This window comes from Haemaphysalis longicornis, unplaced genomic scaffold (genome assembly GCF_048455015.1).
Source record: "Haemaphysalis longicornis isolate Haplotype H1 unplaced genomic scaffold, Haemaphysalis longicornis Haplotype H1 scaffold_1, whole genome shotgun sequence".
Taxonomy (NCBI): domain Eukaryota; kingdom Metazoa; phylum Arthropoda; class Arachnida; order Ixodida; family Ixodidae; genus Haemaphysalis; species Haemaphysalis longicornis.
The window spans coordinates 366,104,503-366,124,264 of record NW_027526203.1 but is presented as its reverse complement, the minus strand read 5'-3'; the positions used below and the strand labels follow the sequence as shown (position 1 = coordinate 366,124,264).

The following is a 19,762-nucleotide window of genomic DNA, read 5'->3' as shown; positions in this document are numbered from 1 at the left end:
CGCCCCGTATGCCGGGAAAGAAAGGGTTCGCAGACGCTTCCTTTCGCCCCACTTTCCTAAGGCCAACTGAGATCGCATACCTTGCTCGCGCGCGTACCCCCGCGCCCTCTTCCCCTCCCCACCCCCTTTCTGGCGAGGAGGCAGGGTCACTCTCACCGACAACCAGTCATGGAAGTTGGCGTCGTTGAACGCGGCAAAGCCGAATCGAAGGGCGCGAGGCAAACACGTTCCTACAAAGTACACAGACATCTGCCTCGTTAGGTGGTCCTGGGACTTTCAGGAGCATCTCTTCGGAAGGTCGAAGATCGCATTGCATTGCTTTTTCCTCCAGCGTACTCAACCATAACACGAGAGAACACCTTGCAAGTTTTTCTGTGAATAAAGAATCATTTGCTGCTGGACATGCGCTGGGGCACTATAAAACACCAAATCTTTCGAATAAAACCAATTTGTATTTTTTCTTCAGGGCCATTTTAAAGCTTGCGTCTTAAAACTGTTTTACGTTTTATACTTGCTACCGTCAATGTTTTCTCGGTTACGTGCAAATGACTGGGCGGCTATAAATGAAGCACCTGCGTCCAAACATGTAACGCGTCTTTGTGTTCAACTGTCCTGATCTAGTCTTGCCTTCTACGTCCACGCCACCTTACCACTAAGGAGAATAAAACGACGAGAAAGGCTATTGCTCAGACCGTAGCTCGCTTCGAGGAGCTGGAAATAACGATGGAGAAAAATGTGCTCCTATAAGGCAGCCCACAGAGCGGAGCCACGGAGCATGGCTAACGGTGGAGCTGCTTCTATGCCTGCCATACATAGCTCGCCAGACTTCGCCTGAGCGCACAGCGCCCGGCAGTGAAGCTGAATGCGTGCGTCGTGTATAGGGCTTCGCTGCCAAGCTAATGACAAAGCCAGCAGCTTGCCTCGGGCGGCCGCGATCAATTCGACACGGGCCGGCTCTGATGCATGTGCGCGGCTAGAAAAATAGTGTGGCCGGCTTTTCTTCAAAAAACCGCAGCTCATTTTATAATTGCATGTTTCTGACGCTTTCGGCGGCGACCGGTGTCTAAATTTGGCTGACACGAAGCAAAAGAAATCGTTTCTCGTTTTTTTTTTTTTTTGCGGTTATTCAAATCTCCATGACGCTTCAGGAAAGTCCTACGCAGCCGCCATCAGGCTGTGCGTGTGCTCATGTCCGCACACATAAGCATGAAAAGGCTAATTAAAAGAAAGCACGGGGCTAGCATAGGCACGTTACTGCTGCGTATTTTAGCTTTTTTTTTTTCATGTCTCTTGCGGGAGCCTCGTGGAACAGACGAAGACTTACTTAACTCACTGGAGGGCCTTGTGCAGAAAGGAATGTACACGTTGTTTCTTTGGCAACCACTGGGGGGCACATTGTGACAGAAAATACCGGGGGGAGAGGGAGCCTCATTTGAATATCTGGCATCGCTACCGAAACCGAAAAGAAGGAATGGCCATATATATGCGTGTGTATATTTATCACGCCAAAGACATTACCGCTGGCAAACAGTGTCACTTTACACGACGCTCGATCTGCTGTTCTGTATTTTGGCATAAGTTATTTGTAACTGTCGAAGTGTAGCGGAAATACTGAAAGTAATGGTCATTGCAAGTATTATTAAGTAGCGAAACTACTGTTATATGTACTAAGTAAACATGCCTTTTCCGTTATATTAACCAAACACTTCAGATTTCCTTCCGCAGGCAAAATCATTGAAAAGGAATTTTATGTACATGAACGTTTTACCAGCTGAACATATTTTTCAAAGGCCGGTTGTGTTCGTCGTGATGTATTTATACAGGCCGCGGCAAAACGTATTTGCCTCCACGTTTATGCACAAAAGTTAGTTTTTACTTGTCCTAGAAGCATCTTAAAAAAACAAAAACAAGTTGAGATGCGAGGGCCAACGTACAAAACTCTCTAACCAAAGGCCCTCGCAATGCTCCGCAGACCAGGGAAAAGAACCGTCGTCCGTTAGTTGCGCGGTATAGCGAAAGATCGTCGGGAAATACCCGAGAGGCGCAAGCGAGGAGGCAGCTAAATGGCGCGGGGGACTGGGCAATGTCTGTAGGGCGCAGGAAATATGCGCAGCGGTCACATACGCGAATGGGCCTCGCCTTCCCGCTCCAGTCGGACGTCGCGATGTGCGCATGTGTTGGTAGATAGGTTTTTTCGTCCACGCTTATCGCACAGGCGGCAGGAGGCGACCGCTTCAGGCAGCTCCTCTGCTGACAGAGGCGCCCTCACAGCGTGACTCCTTGTCGTCATTGGATGGAGATGGGAGCCCGTAGGTGCTGGGAAGCCAACGCTAACTTGATAAAGAAACACTATATGGCTGACACCCACCACTCATTCCTTGCCGTGTGATTGGCGTCACCCTTTGCATGTAGAGGTTTTTTTTTAACTTGCCATTCGCATAAACGGAGCGGTATCAGCAAACAAACCCACTACTGAGGCTTTCTTTTTACCTGGCCGGTGTTGGCACGGAGACGAGAAGCAACCACGTCGCCCGAGGAGTGATTCTGCCGACGTGCACCGAGGACGTGCAGGAAATCGAAGCGACTTCCTGGCTGCAGCGATAATTTTGATGTCGGAACGTGTTGGCCGGATGTTCTACCTTGAATGATCAGGTGCGCCGACGTGCACCGAACTAAACAGGGACAGCTAAGAGTTCCTGGCACGACGACAAGGCCGCCAACGCCGAAAAAAAAAAAAGAAGGCAGTCGGAATCGGTTATCGAGCGCTGTACACGAAACGGCCCAATGTGCCAGGTTAGTTTGCGAATCGAATATGCAGAAATTGCGAATTTTATTGAAAAAACACTTTCTTGTTTTGCCTTAGTTATTCATGTTATTATTCGCATCACCAACTTCAAGCGTTAGTTGCGTCGACAGAATTCCGTAAGTCGAAGCGTTTCTTCAATACCCCCCAACGCGTAAGTCGTACTGGATGAGCACAATATTTTGAATCGGTGGCTTCAGTCATATTTTGTTTTTAGAAATACGGTGAAAATATTATGAATTAGTATTCGCAAGAGAACCAGCAGCTATGCTGTAACCCGTCACCGTTGCCGTCCAGTCTTAAATGCAGTTTTACCGCGGCCCAGAACCATAGTGCACGCTAAGCTCGAAGTGTAGTAACACGTGACATTTCTAAGAATATTCAGAGTGTTAGGTAGCAAAAACCGGCATTTGGCACTGAGTCCAGGCCCTTCTTCGGAGCACGAATTTGTAGCGTTAAATAACACCGCCTCTGCATACAAATCCAACATTTTATTGTATAGCTTATCACATATACTAGGCCATTAAGGTTGCTCTCAAGCCATTAGGCCATTAAGGTCACGCTTCTGGCCTAATAAAAAGGAAACAAAAGGTATGCGAGTTCATATTTTCCTTTCGCTAATTTTGTCAGTAATCTTAGGCGTTCATTTCCTCCCGACTTCACATAGCTTATTTGAACGCACAATACGGCACGGGAGAGGTTTTTTTTTTAATAGCCTTAAAACGTTCGCTTTCAGCGGTATAGGTATTACGGCTGCGAGCTGACGCGGGATCACTCAAGCACCCGACTTACTTTGGCCGTTTGTCCAAGGAAGGGCGGCAGGTCGTCCTTTACGCGTCGCTTCACGGGTCCCCCGACAGACATGGGCGTTTAGTCACCGAGAGTGATTTCGGACGGCCGACTCTCTCTGGAAGAGAGAGCGTGCATCGGTGTCCTCCTCTTCCCGCTGCGAAAAACACAGCAGCCCCGTGGAGGGAGCCGTGGAGTGAAGGGCACTGTCCAGTCAATCAGAACAACCGCTTTTCAGCACGCCCGCTCAGCGCTCATAAGCGCCCGGGCGGCGATATTTCAAGCCCTAAGAGCAAAGATGGCCGCGCGAGCGCGCCAGCGCGATGAGATATGGGCCGAAATGAATTTGGCCGAAGAGGAGTGTACGCGGGGATGTCTTTTTCCCCGGGGAACAGGGAGAGCCTTATATGATCAGAAAGGAGTTGTCAGGGGCACGGCAGCGAGAGGAACAGATGAGCCCGAACAATGGCCGCACAAAGAGCGAAACACGGCTCTCACGGACACTGTCCCGAATCGAAGCCGGTGCCAAGCGCGCTGGAAATACGTTGGCCGCGCTTGGCGGCTGCCCAACTCGGTGTGGGCCCCCTTTGTTCCTTTACGCCGGCCAATGCATTTTTCGTATTTATCTCGGAGCCAGACCTGAGTTTATACTTGGACCGAACCTGGTCTTTCCTTTATCTCGCCCTCCACGGTAAATGATCGCGAGCCACGGCCCAAACGGCAGGCAGCAAGCTTTTGCTTTCAGTGTTAATTTGCACGGCCGTAACAGGATTACTAAAGCTCGCCCTTTTCTGCAGACCGTCGCCCATCTTGTGCGGGTGGCTTCTACGAGGGAAGAGCAAGAGCAAATTTCGTTTATCTTCTTCGGGTCCGCGGCACACAGATACGGAGAACATTTTTAAGCCTCTCCGGCTGGCTTGTTGAAGCTGGTTGGAATATGTGTGAGGGCAAAGAGGAAGGCTTTCGGAGAACTGAACGGCGCGAACGGTAATAAAGGAGTGGGGGTGTTTCGCCGGCGTAGCGGCTCTCAAATAGCGATTATAGCGACATCCTGGGTTTGGCTCGCATCGTTAGCGCCCTGGATGCTCGTTCGTGCCAAAAATCGCTGGTGCGAGCAATTTTCGCTTTGAAACGAACGCTTATTAGAAATCCTCCGTTTCCTCCGTATTTTTAACGTGATGGTGAGAAAGCCCCTCAAAACGCAGTTTTCCTTTCTCTTTTTATTTTTTTCGCAAACCATTTTCTGGTTTTATGGCAAGGAACACATGTCCGAAGCGTTATGGTTGCGACTTATTTGCATACGCGCGAGACGCCAGGACATTTTATTGTAAGTTCTCACCTTGATTGAAGGTTCACAAACCGGGAATGGCACATCGTCTATCCCACAATATTCACAAGTTGCTGCTTCTTATAGGCTAATAATCGTTACCACGCATGCCAATAAAAATAGCGTTATACCAGATTGGCACCTTTTGCTATACCTCGCCGCGGCATCTAGTCACACGTGGTGTAATTTCAAGTCAATGCCGTCGTTTTTAAATGCGAAGCATCTCTTGCTCGGGGCTATGTCCGTTGTCCTTCCGGCGTCCGTCCGCACCTCTCCTCCTCTCCACGCCAGCTGTGATAACGTCACTCTCTCCCCTTCTCCCCTCCACAATACCTGTGTGCACTGCTCCTCCTCTTCCCCTCTCCACGCTAGCTGTGATAACGTCACTCTCTCCTCTCCCCGACAGCTGTGCGCGCTGCTCCTCCTCTCCCCTCCACCTCGCCACTTCAGATAAACTAGGTCCGGGCCGCTGCTCCCTTCAGTTGCTGCTTCGGTCTGCGCCGTCCGATGAGCTGACAATGGACGCCAACGATTCTGGCAGTGACCCGCCGCAGTTGCTCAGTGGCTAAGGCGTTGCGCTGCTGAGCACGAGGTCGCGGGTTCGATTACCGGCCGCGGCGGCCGCGTTTCTGGTGGAGGCGAAAGCAAAAAATTACACCATCTTCCCACGTGGGAACCCTGAGGAGAGGCGAAGCATCTCGAGTTTGCACGGCTTTGCATCTCCTCAGGGATCGCACTCCTCAGGGTACACCACCTTCCCATGTGGGAAGGTGGTGCAATTTTTTTTTCCTTGAACACGTCTCTCTCTCTCTCTCTCTCTCTCTCTATATATATATATATATATATATATATATGTAAATATATAGAGAAAGAAACGCTGGCAGTCTACAACGCCAAAGAGGGCATAGGGGAATGGTTAGAATATTTTTTACCGTTAGTGACGTTAAATTATTATTTTTATTAATTACGTGAGAAAGAAAGAAAAACACGCGCCCAGAGTGGGGACCGAACCCACGCCTTTCGATATATATATATATATATATATATATATATATATATATATATATATATATATATATATATATATATATATATATTGTGAGCATGTTCTGAGCATGGCGTCGTATTTACAGTGACCGGCTCGTATATATTGTGGGCACCATCCTGTGCTTCATCTTCTTCCTTTCATAATCATCCTCATCACCATCCTACCAACCCTCTTCTTGCGAAGGTCATCGTCATCGGAGGCTGGTTCCGAGTCCGCGGCGGTTGCGATGCCTCTCAATAAACGTCCTCCTGCACCTGTCTCTTCAGGCCCTCTCAATATATATATATATATATATATATATATATATATATATATATATATATATATATATACAGGGTGTCCCAGCTATCATGCACCAAGTTTTAAAAAAAGAGTAATGGCGTAACTCGAAGAAAACCTATTGGATAATGTTTGCAGTACTGTGAAGAAGCGGTGACTAATTTTTTCGTTAATGAGACTTAACTAATTATTTCTAATTAATTATCTAACTCGATAATTACTGTCCTAATCACGAAAGTGTCAATGAGGCACTTGTAGGTACCCACGAGGGCCATCTAACTGCGGTATTTTCAGCGACGAACTAATTGCGTACTCATTTATTCTGACTGATAAAGAAAACCCGCGAAATATGAAAAATACCACGTGACGGCGCATCCGCGCGCATTGTAAAGCAGCGTCCCCAAATAAGCTGATTGAAAGCAACTGCTTCCGGGGTTACCCACCCGAAGAGACAGCGCATCACCTTGATAAGGCGCGTGTGCAGATAAGGCACAAACTCGGTGGCGATTCCTTCTTTCTTTCTTTTGTTTATTTCATTCTGGCTAACTCAGAGGCAGCCAGTTTGAGGGCGTTGCTTTACGATGCGCGCGGACGCGCTGTCACGTGGTATTTTTCATATTTCGCGGGTTTTCTTTATCAGTCAGAATAAATGTGTACGTAATTAGATCGTCGCTGAAAATACCGCAGTTAGATGCCCCTCGTGGGTACCTACAAGTGCCTCATTGACACTTTCGTGATTAGGACAGTAATTATCGAGTTAGATAATTAATTAGACATAATTAGTTAAGTCTCATTAACGAAAAAATTAGTCACCGCTTCTTCACAGTACTGCAAACATTATCCAATAGGTTTTCTTCGAGTTACGCCATTACTCTTTTTTTTAAACTTGGTGCATGATAGCTGGGACACCCTGTATATATATATATATATATATATATATATATATATATATATATATATATATATATATATATATATTGATGGGTGGACGATGGGTTTGATGGGTGGACGACGGATGGGCGAACGAACGAACGAATAAATGGATCAATCAATCAATTAATTATCATCATTGATTGATTGATTGATTGATTGATTGATTGATTGATTGATTGATTATTTTGTGATGGTATCGGAAAATTATGGCAATGTCGGTCACTGGTGTCTACGAGTGGTTTGCTACATCTTGATGCTGTTTTTTTAACAAGATTTCTATATGGTAGGTTATCCACAAACTTTCTTATAAAACCCAATGCATGTGCCATGCATTTGAAACGGTCTCTTTTGCAATATAACGCAATCGGAAGTGCAACCTGCTAAATGTGTAGCTACTACAAACATTTGGAGCGGAACTTTTCGTGCGCTTTGCTAAGCACTGTCGAAGAGGAAAACCACGGTTAAAACTTACAAGTATAATTTGCGAAATAAAGGCCATTGCGATATGTAGGGGCTGTGCAGAAAGTATAAATGGTGATACACTGTTCGACAATCCTTCCTCCACAGATCGAAGCGAACAATTACTAAAAAATATCGTAGCATATATTTGCGAACACTGTGACGCTAATTTCCAGAGTACTATATGCAAGGTATGTTTGCTGTAGTCATGAGCATTCAAATAACAAGAAAATATAAACGCATCTGGGCTGAAAAATAGGTCTGCTTATCTCGGACCTTGGTTTAGCCGCAGCTGCAACTTCAACATGACTCTATCTCGAACTTGCCGGCTGAGGTCAGAAACTCGGGCTTAACGACCTTGTTGCAACCCTTGCCTCAACCACCGACCATATGGCAAGTTCACTTCAGGTTGAGGTTGATCCCATCCGACACTATGACATTCTCTACCTACGCATATGACGCTTTAAGAATTCCAACGGGGCGTGGGCTTGCTCCGAGGACACTGACAGGTCGCGCAGTTTGCAAGCGCAATGGCATATTGGAAAATTTTTAACGACGTTGCCGTTTGACCGCCATCACTGGGACTCGATTGGCCATGTGTTCACGTACAGTCTTTGTCAAAATTTTATAGGCCATGACGAAAGTGCATAGGCAGCAAAAAATTTAACGTACGAGATTACGTCTCGAGTGCAGCTGAAACTTTTCATGCCAGAAAGCTAGAAAAAAAACATTTTTTTTCTTACTGTCATAAAGTAATATGGTCACAGATAGAGAGCTTAAGCTTATTCTTTGAATACTTTGAGGTCCAGAATCCTCTGGCTTAGACAAAAATTTTAACAAAGACTGTACTTATTTGTTACGAGCATTAGTGACATTCATTCCTCCTCCTATTTCCTCCCTATAAAAACTCGACGACACAAGCTGTATCTCGTATTCGGCTTAGCCTGCAAACTACGCCCTCCATGAAGGCATCAAACGGGTTCCAGGCAGCCCCACAGCGAAGGCCCTCAGCATCATTTGAAAGTTCTTACGAGGTAACGAGACACGTGCGAGCCCGGCGACCGACGCTTTCTGTGGTGCTAGATTATTTTTCGGACTGTCTACCGAATCGCCGAGCAGCAGACTGATCGGCTAAGAGAGACACAAATCCTGCTTGCAGAAACAAAATGTGTAGTCAAGTAACTCGCGTTTGCGTCACGAGTGCACGACGCGATGCGCAATGACCTTTTATTCGCGCACTTCAGAGCGCTCGACTGACCTAGAGATTTCGCATGCTCGCCCGCAGGCTTGGGCGAATGACTTTCCGCTCACAGCTGCACAGGCCTGTCAGTCTTTACTTGTCAGCCGCTGCCCAATTGCTTCCCATGGAAGTTCAAGTGCGCTATGTTATTCTTCGGCATCTTTTTCGGCTGTCTGTAACGCGGGAAGCATAGCCCGAACAGGGCCGTCGGCACGAAAACGTTCAGTTGATGTACGGGCTCACAATGATTGCCGCGATGTATTTGGGCGCGACATTAAGCCCCAAGAACGCTACAACTTCATTGCTTATTGATTAGAAGTTTTAGCTCGTAGCTCAACTCTGTCGTGCCATACGAAATGCTGCGTAGACCGAAAGCTGAACTTCCGGGTAACCGCTGAATCGATTTCATAGCGACTTGTATTAAAAGAGGGAAATGTATGTGGGCTGAATTTTGACGAAGCTCGAAGGTTTTTTTTTTAAGTAAGTGTCGGAGATTGCGAATTTGGAGGCCGCTCGAAATTTAAATTCATGACGTCGTCTCTTGTACAGTGCATCACCTATAAAATTACTTCTGATTTTACTCAAAGGCGCATCTGAGGCAGGAAACCTTGGTATTTTACCTCCCGAGTGGTACCAACGTATTGTAACTGCTGCTTTTTTAAGACATACAGAAGACCAGCAACAGTGTGGAGTACCAGAAAGCATAGGATCAAATATTTGACAGTTGGGCGTGCTTCAGCAATCGAAATTTGAATTAAAGCGATACCTGCCATGCTTTTCAGTTTCTTTCGTGGTTTCGAATTTCGAGATCTTCAAATTTTGCAATCAGCGGTGGCTTCGGGCTTCAGGCACCCCTGAACGCGAGGTTCCAAGTTTGTATTTCCATCCTCGGTGGCCATTTTCTTTCTCTTCTTTTTTGAGAAAGTGCAAAAAACAAAAAAACCGGTCTCTACAGCATTCGTCACACGTTGAAGGATCCACGGGGTCATAAATGATCCGCAGCCATTCAGTACCGAACCTATCGCCAGCACCCAAGAGGTGGCAATCAAACGTTAGTTCCGAGCTTGGACAAACCAATGTAGTGTCTGATGAGTTGCTTTGGAGGAGACGTGAGAACTCATGGACCGTACGCTGTAATTATAAAAATATTCTTAAAAGAAAAGCTGGCAAAAATACTAACATGCGAAGAAACTACAAAAAAGGAAACACGAAGGTGCGCTAAAGAAGACAAAAACGTGGGCAGTACGATGGTGTGCGGAAGAATTTCGTGGAGCTCAAAATCAACCTATTTCTCAGAGAAAAATAAGTCTACTTGAAGCACGCCTGAATCCCGTGCAAATAAAGGCCACACAAGGAAACCGATTATGTTAATAAAAAATTCAGGATCTGGGCGAGTTGGTACTTATTTCTGTTGTTACAAGTTTTTCGCCTTTCCATATATTTGTTTACTTGACCCAGAAACGTGGGATCATGCACGGGATGGGATTGAAATGACAAATTCGGTTTTAAAGCATATCCTAAAGTAGTTGTCGCGTCGACATGCATCAACAGAAAAATGCAGTTCAATTTGGCTAGTACGGACTTGACGAGATCCAAAAATTGTTCGACTTAAATGGAGTTCTAATTAAAGGAGGCTCAATAAATTGAATTATTGCGTGCAGTGCTGCGTTGGGTGGCGCGTATGGACGGAGCTTACACACGAGTGACGATTTCCGGAAGATTTATTCACGCCGGTTACGAACGGAAGTAATCGGGGATACACGCCAATGCGCGGTTTCTCCGCCTTGACTCAGCAAACATCGCTTAGAGCTCGCACGCCAGCTGCAACATGGCATGCGAATCTTCTGGTTAAAGGAGGCGCTCGCGGGTCAAAGTCGACGCTACGTGACTGCACTGGGAGGGAAATTTCTTCGCTGGCATCGGAATCTTCGCATCTGAGGTCTGGAGGTTCGAGATTGGCCTGTTAGGGAAACGTAGACTGAATTATTCCTACGTTAGTTAATATGTCACAGGTATCAGCCCCCGTGCCCATCTGCAAACCATCCTCGAAGTGACGCCGTTCGGGAGTGCTGTGCTGAGACTGGAGGCACCAGAGGCACTGCCGCGTGTGTTCGTCCACTCCTGAGAGAGCATGCACGGAAGGGAGCGTGGTTCGTTCAAATTACCCGCGCGTTCGCTTTCGAATAATCGGGTGTTTTCGTCGATTTAAACACACTTGGCGTTGGCGGAAACCCAGCCCCAGATTCATTAAACCCGGAATTCTAAGTAAGCGTGTTCTAATTAATAAGACATTCGCCTGTATAGGACCATGATTGTTGTTTTCCTTTTGTCCGCATATTTCCGCTCTGCGGTTGTGATATGGTCTTCGAAAGAACGGCTATTTATTTCCAACATCTCTATATCCGAAAGTTCACTTTAAGTGGCACCGTATTCGGGCATGTAGAGCGGGTGACATCGATGTCTTGAGCTAGTTTGGATACCACACCACAGTTCTGTCAACCTTTGTAAAAGCGCTTAAAGCGCAGAATCTTGGGGTACACGAACAAAAACTCAAACTACATTTTGTCCTATTCAAAGGCTGCTTTATATAAACACGTTACGATTCACTTGCCAGCGGCCCGTGATGTCTGTTACACGGCGCTGTACTTAGGTGTGTCAAGCGTAAGCACGTTTCGTCATTTTTGCCTGTTAATAAATAAATTAGGAACCTTTTTCAAGCTGAGATGGCAACTGTTCACTAGATTTTAGCCTATTCTTTTTATTGAAATCAGTTATGTCCTATTCATTTCAGTGATTGCCAATGACATTCTGTTTAGCCCTCGAATTTGTTTTCTACAAATTGCGGGAGTTTAGCTAGAGCTGAAGCTTTCTCAAGCAGATTGAGTATCTATGCTCTACATACGTCCTACCAAGCTTGTAAATGGCTCGATGATCGGGGGGTTAAGTGTAATTTTCGGTACACGGAACCAAGAAAAATAGATACGTCGCGTGCTTTGAGTCGCGTACTATAATTGCCCTTCTGAATTTGTAATAATTGCTTCGCTTTACTTGCGGCTCGCTGTAACAGAATTCGGCAAGACTGCCGTGACACAATTTTGCGCGCTTGAATGTTTGCACGACACCTCGTACCGACATCTCGAGTATCATGTGGTAGCAGAGTGTTTTTTTATTATTATTGGTCATTTCAGTTCGCGGGTGAATGAGGGTTTTGCGATCCTCCGTGAAGCGACTTCCCAGCGCCGAGGATGTGCGCACAGGAAGGTGTGCAGGGCACGCAGCTTCCTTGCGACCCCATTAGACGGAGTGCACTTTGCAAAGACTGGGAATGTTATATTCATACACCTGGCGTGCATATATGCGACCAGGTGTGCATATATTATGCACCACCCTTGAAACGAGTATCGGCCGGGACACGTTTTTTTTTTCTTCTCTTTTCCTTCGTGCGGATGTAATGGCTAATGGAAGCCCAGAAAGGTGTGGTGTAGCAGGCACGCTCGGAAAGTTCTGAAGAAAAAAAGAAGACTTTCCAATCGCCTATTTTATACCCATTGTTGATTCTCGCCTCACTGTAGCTCTTTCCTCCGCAGAGCGTTCGCTGATAGATTTCTATTTTTTATTACGTCGCCGTGACGCCGGCACGCGAATCGATATCGCGAGATGGCTTTGTATCCGTCAAAAAGATGACACTCATTATTTACTATCCGTGCCATCATCGTGCCAGCGGGGTACCTTTAATAATGCCATCGAATGATTCTATGCGGCAAATTAATTGAATCACACCTATAAACTTCATTCGGGCGTAAAAATCGGATGCGACAAAAAGCACCGTCTGCTTAACAATTTCCTATATCGCCGGCAAGTTGATATATTTCTCCGTCGGGCCCTATGCAAACAACGGCTTACTGAACGTTCGTTCTACTGAAAGGTCCTCCAGCCTCGCTGCCACTTCTGCTGGAAGACCGCGACGACACATACAACTGCTAAAGGTGCTTGTAAGCCAGAACCTTGTGGACGTCCTATTTTTGCTTATATCAGCTCGCTCTGTCTTTGTTCTTGGTACCATGTTAGTGTCACAGTTACCAAAAGGGTTCAAGACAACAAGGAGTATTTTCGATTTTTCTAAACCGCGGAAAGTAAACACCACTCAGACCGTTATTTCGCGGAAGCCGGCGATATCGCTCGTTAAAAGCGAGGCTCTTAGATGGATGGATCGTCTTTTGATAAAAGTGAATACTTTTCTGGGGATTAAGGCATTAGAAAATCACTCAGACAACACGTCGAGAGTTTCTGGCAACACCAAGGAGAGAAAACGCTTTAGAAAATACGCTTATCTTGGGGTCATCCCCCTTTCAACGAATTTAATGCGAAACGGAAGATTTGCCGCATGTATGCCCAAAACGCTACACGTTTTAACGCAACCGCTGGATAACAGAAAACGTACCACCCATCTTTCACTCTATACCCTAAATGACAAATAACCATATCAGGTTGAATGTGCTGCTCTTGTCATTAGCCCCAAATTGACGCTAACGAGAGGCGACCAGCTACGCAATCTCCGTAGCTTTATTAGCAGTACATTATGTGAAAAATGTCTTTGTTGCATCGCATCTTAATAAACATGAGGGGCTTATTCCATTTACGGATGCCCACTTCTTGTTCATACCGCTATCATACGCACAATTGCTCCCGAACGAAAAAAGAATGAGTTGCGAGTACAAAAAATGACATCGTAAAAATACTTTGCTTCGTGCGTTTATACTCGGCCAATAGACAAAGAAGCAGAAAGAGGTAATTTGGGAATGACACAGGCAGCTACTCTAAATGCGGAGGGAAATTCGGGGGAACATAATACGCTACATTTATTTGGTGACTCAATCTGCAGTCGCCGCTCAGAAAGTATGACCGGGTAATATGTAGTCTCATACGGTTTCTTTTTTCGTTTCTTTTTGCTTTCTTTCCAGTTTCCTCGCGTGTCGTTTAGCAAGCACTTGAAGCCTTATAGCGAGAAACGTTAGCCGAGCGTTTCATGGCGACAACACGATAGTGTGGCTGTGCAGACGTGTCTTTTGTGTTCTTGTTAATCGTTGAAGGCGGATACATTAAATGAAAGAAAAGGGGTAACGAAACATTTATTAGCTCCATTGTCGTGCCATTTCCACATATTGCGGAGCACCAAAAGAAATTTATGACTACGGTGAATTATCCGGAGGGAGGAATTTTTTCGCTTACTCTTGTGCTTATAATTATTTATTTTTGTGCTTCTGCGACATGTTTCTCATGCTTTAAGTTGCCTATAGCGTCAGGGATTTATTTGCATATACCACATCGCTAATGCGCTCGATTCTGCTCTTTCTGGCGTGCAGCCTTTCTTCACGACTAAATAGCACCTTGCTTTTATCATGCTTTTCAAGAATGCCTTGTTAGCTCAGCCGGATGCTATTTTATTGCGTCTATACGCCTGCATTGCAATGACTAGGTATCACACAGGTTTTGCTGCATTCTTTCAACACCCAATTGTTCCAGATATATCGTGCCCATAAGAAACTTGAAAAATCCCTGAGCACTGGCAGACGATAGACCCTTTGCGCAAGATCCCTCCTACTGGCACAATCGTTCCTTCAGTCGCACTTTTTATGGTTTACAATGTTTTGATTTGCGATATTTTTGCCTAATCGACCAGAGCTATTGTGACAGTCTTTGCATGAAATGAACGAACGTTTCGATACTGTTTTCGCTCTTATCTTTGGAATTACACCTCGATTAGCGTGCGAATTCTCCCGCGCCGTCTATATAATACGTGGGTCTCTGCAACATGGTGCACTCCTTCACCGAAGATGAGCTGAACGCTTGGCATTCGGTATGTTTGCGGGAAACGTCGAGATGATCACTTGTTATTCTTTTTCCTCTCTTCTGGGACTTATGAGGTTCAGTCCCGGCAAATATATTGCGCAGTTGAATGCTGAGACCACGACCAGAGTTTAGCCATTTTCTGTCGACTGGATTGAGACTACAACGTGCCCGAAATATTGCCAATAGTAAAAAACAGATATATGCTCAAAGTGAATTGCGCACAACCGTCTCTTCTTATCCCTGGTCGGCTGCTATGAAAGAAGCAGTTTGTAGAATATATATTGGAAATAAAATGCACTAAAGTGTCAATGTGGTCGTGTTGGTTGAACACGATCCGGGAAAGACAGCACAGCTGGCACACGGAAAAAAAAGAAGAGTGGACACACAGAAGCGCTGTATGCTGGAATGTGCAGACAGGGTGGAGTATAACCGGTATTTATTCCACATTGTCGCATCATGCAGTGTTTGTTTTGGCGTGGTAATTTTTAACAAAAAAGCTTACATTGTCTCAATTTTCCTAATCGCGTACGCTCTTCGCCAAATGTTGAAAAGGCATGGTGCTGCTGCAGAGCCATAAATTATGCAACGCAGGAGTTTAGCGGGAAAAATCACGGTTGTTACTTAAGGGAGGGTAGCGAACGTTACGGTACATTGTAAGAAGGAGCTTTTTTTAAACCCTCAGGCAACAAATGCCGTGGTTCAAAAAATTTGAGCAAAAATTTACTGAATTGGAAACCGTGTATTACCGGTTATTTGACGTTTTTTTTAACGCAACTTAGGAAACGTAGAGCGATTACATATAACCAGCATGCATTCGATCTTAATCGAGTTGAAAAGCCGGCGCAGAATGAACTGGAAGATCTGATTATACTTATCTGAGAGAACTGCCGTACTACTTGCGTTCCAATTTATTCCCTGCATTGTGAATTTTCGAAGTGGTTGACGCCCTTTTCTTTTACGTGTTGTGGGGCGTGTACTATTGGTGCGAGCATGGCGCAGCGTGGCCGGAAAAGCGCACTTCACCCACTGCGCCGGGTTGTGTAGTTTCTGCCTACGACAACTGAGCGCTCCCGCTTCTGAGTGCCACGATCCCAGTTAAACTCGCACAACCTGCTGCTCCCATACCTTGTTGGGGAACCATTTTCCGAATATTACTTCATCATGCAGAATGACAACTCGCCGATAAAGAAGTCGAAAAAAGTTGCTGCGTTGCTAGATAGTCGTGACGTGGCAGTCCTCGAATGGCCTCCACAGTCGCCTGACCTCAATGTCGTAGAAAATGTCTGAGGTAACATGATTTTTCTGGCCTACCGACAGCTCCATGCCCTATCAGCGGACGCGCTGTGGGCCATTGTCCAGGCGGAGTGGGAGCGGCTTAGGTCAAACAACAACTGCTGTCGGTCCTGCAGAACAGAATGCAGGCTGTGCCGAACACTGTGGGGAACCCACCTGCTACTGAACTTAGAGTACTTCCAGAAGTGCACCCCACACGCGAAATAGACTTCGCACCAGTAAAGCCTCAGTGGTCCTCAGCAGCAATAAAATTCTTGTCGCTAGTTGGCAGCTGTAGTTGGGATTCTTTACGCTTTTTGCCTATGCATTGCGCTACATTCCACCTTACACGAGAAAGATCTATGGTGGTGGAAAACCTGCAACGGAGACCAGGAGATTGACTGACCCATTACAAGGCGTTTCAGCACAGTAGTTAATACATCGTCGTTCAGCCTGCTTAATAATGAACGCAGTGCCTTACATATAAACGAACACTTGCGTTGTGGACTGAACACATTCTGATTTTTTTTTCCTAATTACGACATTTGTTATCCGTTTCAATGGGTTCATTGGTCCAATTTGAATAGCAGCGAGTAATCCGTGAGCGCCTTCGAGCTAGAAAAAGGCAAAAGAAAAGCGAGCCAGACGTCGTATCGGGGCATGCGGCCATCTCGTTTAGAGAGCAGATGCAGAAAATAAAGCTTTACTCCGTGACCCTCTTTACTTCCACAGTGCCGTCAAGTCCTGAGAATGCCCCGCCGCGGTGGCTCAGTGGTTAGGGTGTTTGGCTATACTGAACCGGGAGACCCGGGTTCGATTCCGGTAGCAGGTGCCGCATTTCAATAGATAGGATACACAGGAACGCGCGTTTGCTGCGGGATGTCAATGCACGTTAAAGAGCTTCGGGGGATCTTCCGGAGCCCTCCTCTACAGCGTCTTCATAACCAGAGCCGTTTTGCGGCGTTAAACCCCTTAAGCCTAACCAAACCAGTCCTGAAAGGCTTGCAACACTACATGCATTTAACTGGGATCATGGCACTGGAAAGACACAGCGCTCAGTTGTCTTACGCAGAAACTACACAGCGCGCCACAGTGAGTGAAGTGCGCTTTCCCCCAATGCGGTCGCGGCGCGATAAGACGCTACAAGCTTGCTGAGAGTTAGGCGTGCTTCACAGCAAAGCAAACACGGCGGGCTCCGAGCTTTAGCAGACGACACGAAGCCCCGCCTCCGAGCCCCTGCGCGCCTGCGCACGGCCTCCGCGATCGGCGTCCGGCGGAGGCCGTGGCCTGAGCCCGGCCATGGGCCTGCGCCGCTTAGCTTCGATGCACGCCGCGGCTTTTGCGCTGGCGCTGCGCGGAGCACGGCCACGCTGCGCCGTGTTCTAACCAAGAGTAGACGACCCTGTACACGGTGTGTCTACTGTCTTACCAGAGTCCTTAAATGCCTTTCTGGTCATGAAACTTCGCCGTCATGCTATGGGAGAGCTTTGTTCGCTGCCACGCCATGGCGCTGGTGTTGATCGGGGGGCAGCCGGGGGCGTGGTCAGAGCGCGTTTGGCAGGGAACGGACCATTGTACGTACCATTGGCGTATTGCGTATTGGCGTATTGGCGTATTGCACGTACCGTTGGCGTACCATTGCATGCCACCTTGAGGAGGACTCCTGTGGACACAAAGCAAAAGTCGGGCTACATTAGAGCAGCTTTTCCCCAATTTTCTACACCACAATGTGTTGTTACCAAGTTGTTATTTAGTCTGTCTGTGAGTGGTCAAACTGCTTTGTGGTCAAACAAAGCGAACTCCAAGCCAGCAGTGTTCGTCTCACAGGATGCAGGATCCTGACACCACAGATCGGACTGCTTCCCGTGTCTGACATAAGACCAATGACACCAAAGGGCATAATTCCTTTTAATACCAACCACTTATAGAATGCTTGCAGCATTACGTGGATGCTGCTAGAGGATTTCGAATGCCTGTCACGTGCAAGCATTTACTTCAAGTCATAAAAACTTCCACACCGCTTTGGGCTGAAGGGATACAGAAGTACCAATGGCACCCCTGGCTTTTATCCCACTTTGCTGGTAGGTTTTTTAGGCTCTCTGTTTGAAACAACTTACTATCCTACGTAACAAAAAAAGTTGCAACTCTTGAGTTCAAAACGCACAGGGTGGGACTTGGAGGGCAAAGCTGGTGCGTTTTGATGCTACAAGCGTTAGGAGAGTAATACTGACCCTCAATGAGTCTTTCAGGAAAGTGCGAGATACGTAAGTATGATAGAAAAAAAGATAAAAGAAGATAAAAAAGAAAAAAAGAAAAATTAAGATGAAATAGACGCTCGCCGCCTTATCAGCAGTGTGCTCTCGCTTTACGTGTCGTGGGCCGCTCAAATGGACTTATCATTTTGTCAGTGGCGAAAAAATGTGGTGCGAACGGGCATGCTGCTACTGCGTTTTTGCATGCCGGTCTGGCTGCAGAGCAACGGCGGCCGCCCGATGCCCTCCGATCTGCGGTTGCGCCCCTCGCGGTAGCCTTTGTCCCCGTACAAAACTTGGCCGGGAGTTTCATGACCAGAGAAGCATTGAAGGACTCTGGTCTTACTGTCGGCCTGCACATGCCCCCCCCCCCCCCCCCCCCCCCCGCCGGCGGATTGGGCTGTGTCGGTCGGTTTCGGCGGTCCTGCTTTGGTCCGTCGCAATGGCAGGAGTCAGTGGTGTGCCAGGCCCACTGTATTGGGTATTCAACGCCCGTGGGAGCTTGAGCAACTCCCAAGGCACTCTGAGGGCAAGTGCCTTCCAAGGACACCGATGCGTGATGCGGACGCAGGCCCGGACAGCTTGGGTGGCTACCGAGGTTGGGGCTTGGAATGGTAATTCGATCAAAATTTGCGGTCGCAAATTTCTGTGGATCAACTATGATTCTCTTTGGCCGGGGGCGGCAACGCGCTCCTGTAATCCAGTGTGGGTGGAGGCCGGGGGGTCAATGTTGCGAAGTGCAACTGCACTCAAGCGGTACAGTTTGTGTTATAGTGGCGCACGGTTGCTGAAGCAATGTGAGCGCTACTATGAGGCCGGGGGAGTTGCGAGCCCCTGTAACCGCAGCTAGGAAGGGGCCGATAAACACGAACCGATCTGCTCGCCGAGGGAGGTGACGAGCCCTTGTAACCCAAGTCATAGGGGTATATGCGGTACAGTTCGTTTTATCGTGCCATGCTGAAGCATGGGTACACACAATGAGGCCGGGGGTGTAGCGAACCTCTGTAACCGGAGCATGGAAGGGGCCTTTAATGCGAGCGGGTCTGCTGACCGAGGGAACTTGATGAGCCCTTGTAACGTTCCGTCTTGGGGGCGAGAGTGCGGAGCTACTGGGAGTTCCTCAGAGGATCCCGTGTATTTCGAAAGATGGTATTTGTGGAGCAACTATGACTCTCTTGGCTAGGGGAAGTAGCGAGCCCCTGTAATCCAGTGAGGGAGGAGGCCAAAGGCTGGGGGTGGTAACGCGCCCCTGTAATCCAGCGTGAGAGGAAGCCAGCGGGTCAATGTTGCGAAGTAATCACTGCGCTCAAGCGGTACAGTTCGCACGTAGTGTTGGCGTACCAATGGGTAAACCACTACCAAGCCGGGGGCGTGCACACCCCTGTAACCATAGCTTAGGGGTCGTTCGGTTGAACTTGCGAGCTGGTCTGCAGGCCGGGGGTTGTGACAAACCCTTGTAACCTACTGTCACAGGGGCCAGAGCGTGGAAGTACGATAATTCCACAGGACC

At 47.3% G+C, this 19,762-nt stretch overlaps 1 protein-coding gene across 6 annotated transcripts in view; it reads left to right on the top strand.

Annotated features, from left to right (window-relative positions):
- Oamb (Octopamine receptor in mushroom bodies) overlaps window positions 1-19,762 on the top strand; it is a 780,847-nt gene that overhangs the window by 533,706 nt on the left and 227,379 nt on the right. The gene's annotated exons all lie outside the window — the stretch shown is intronic.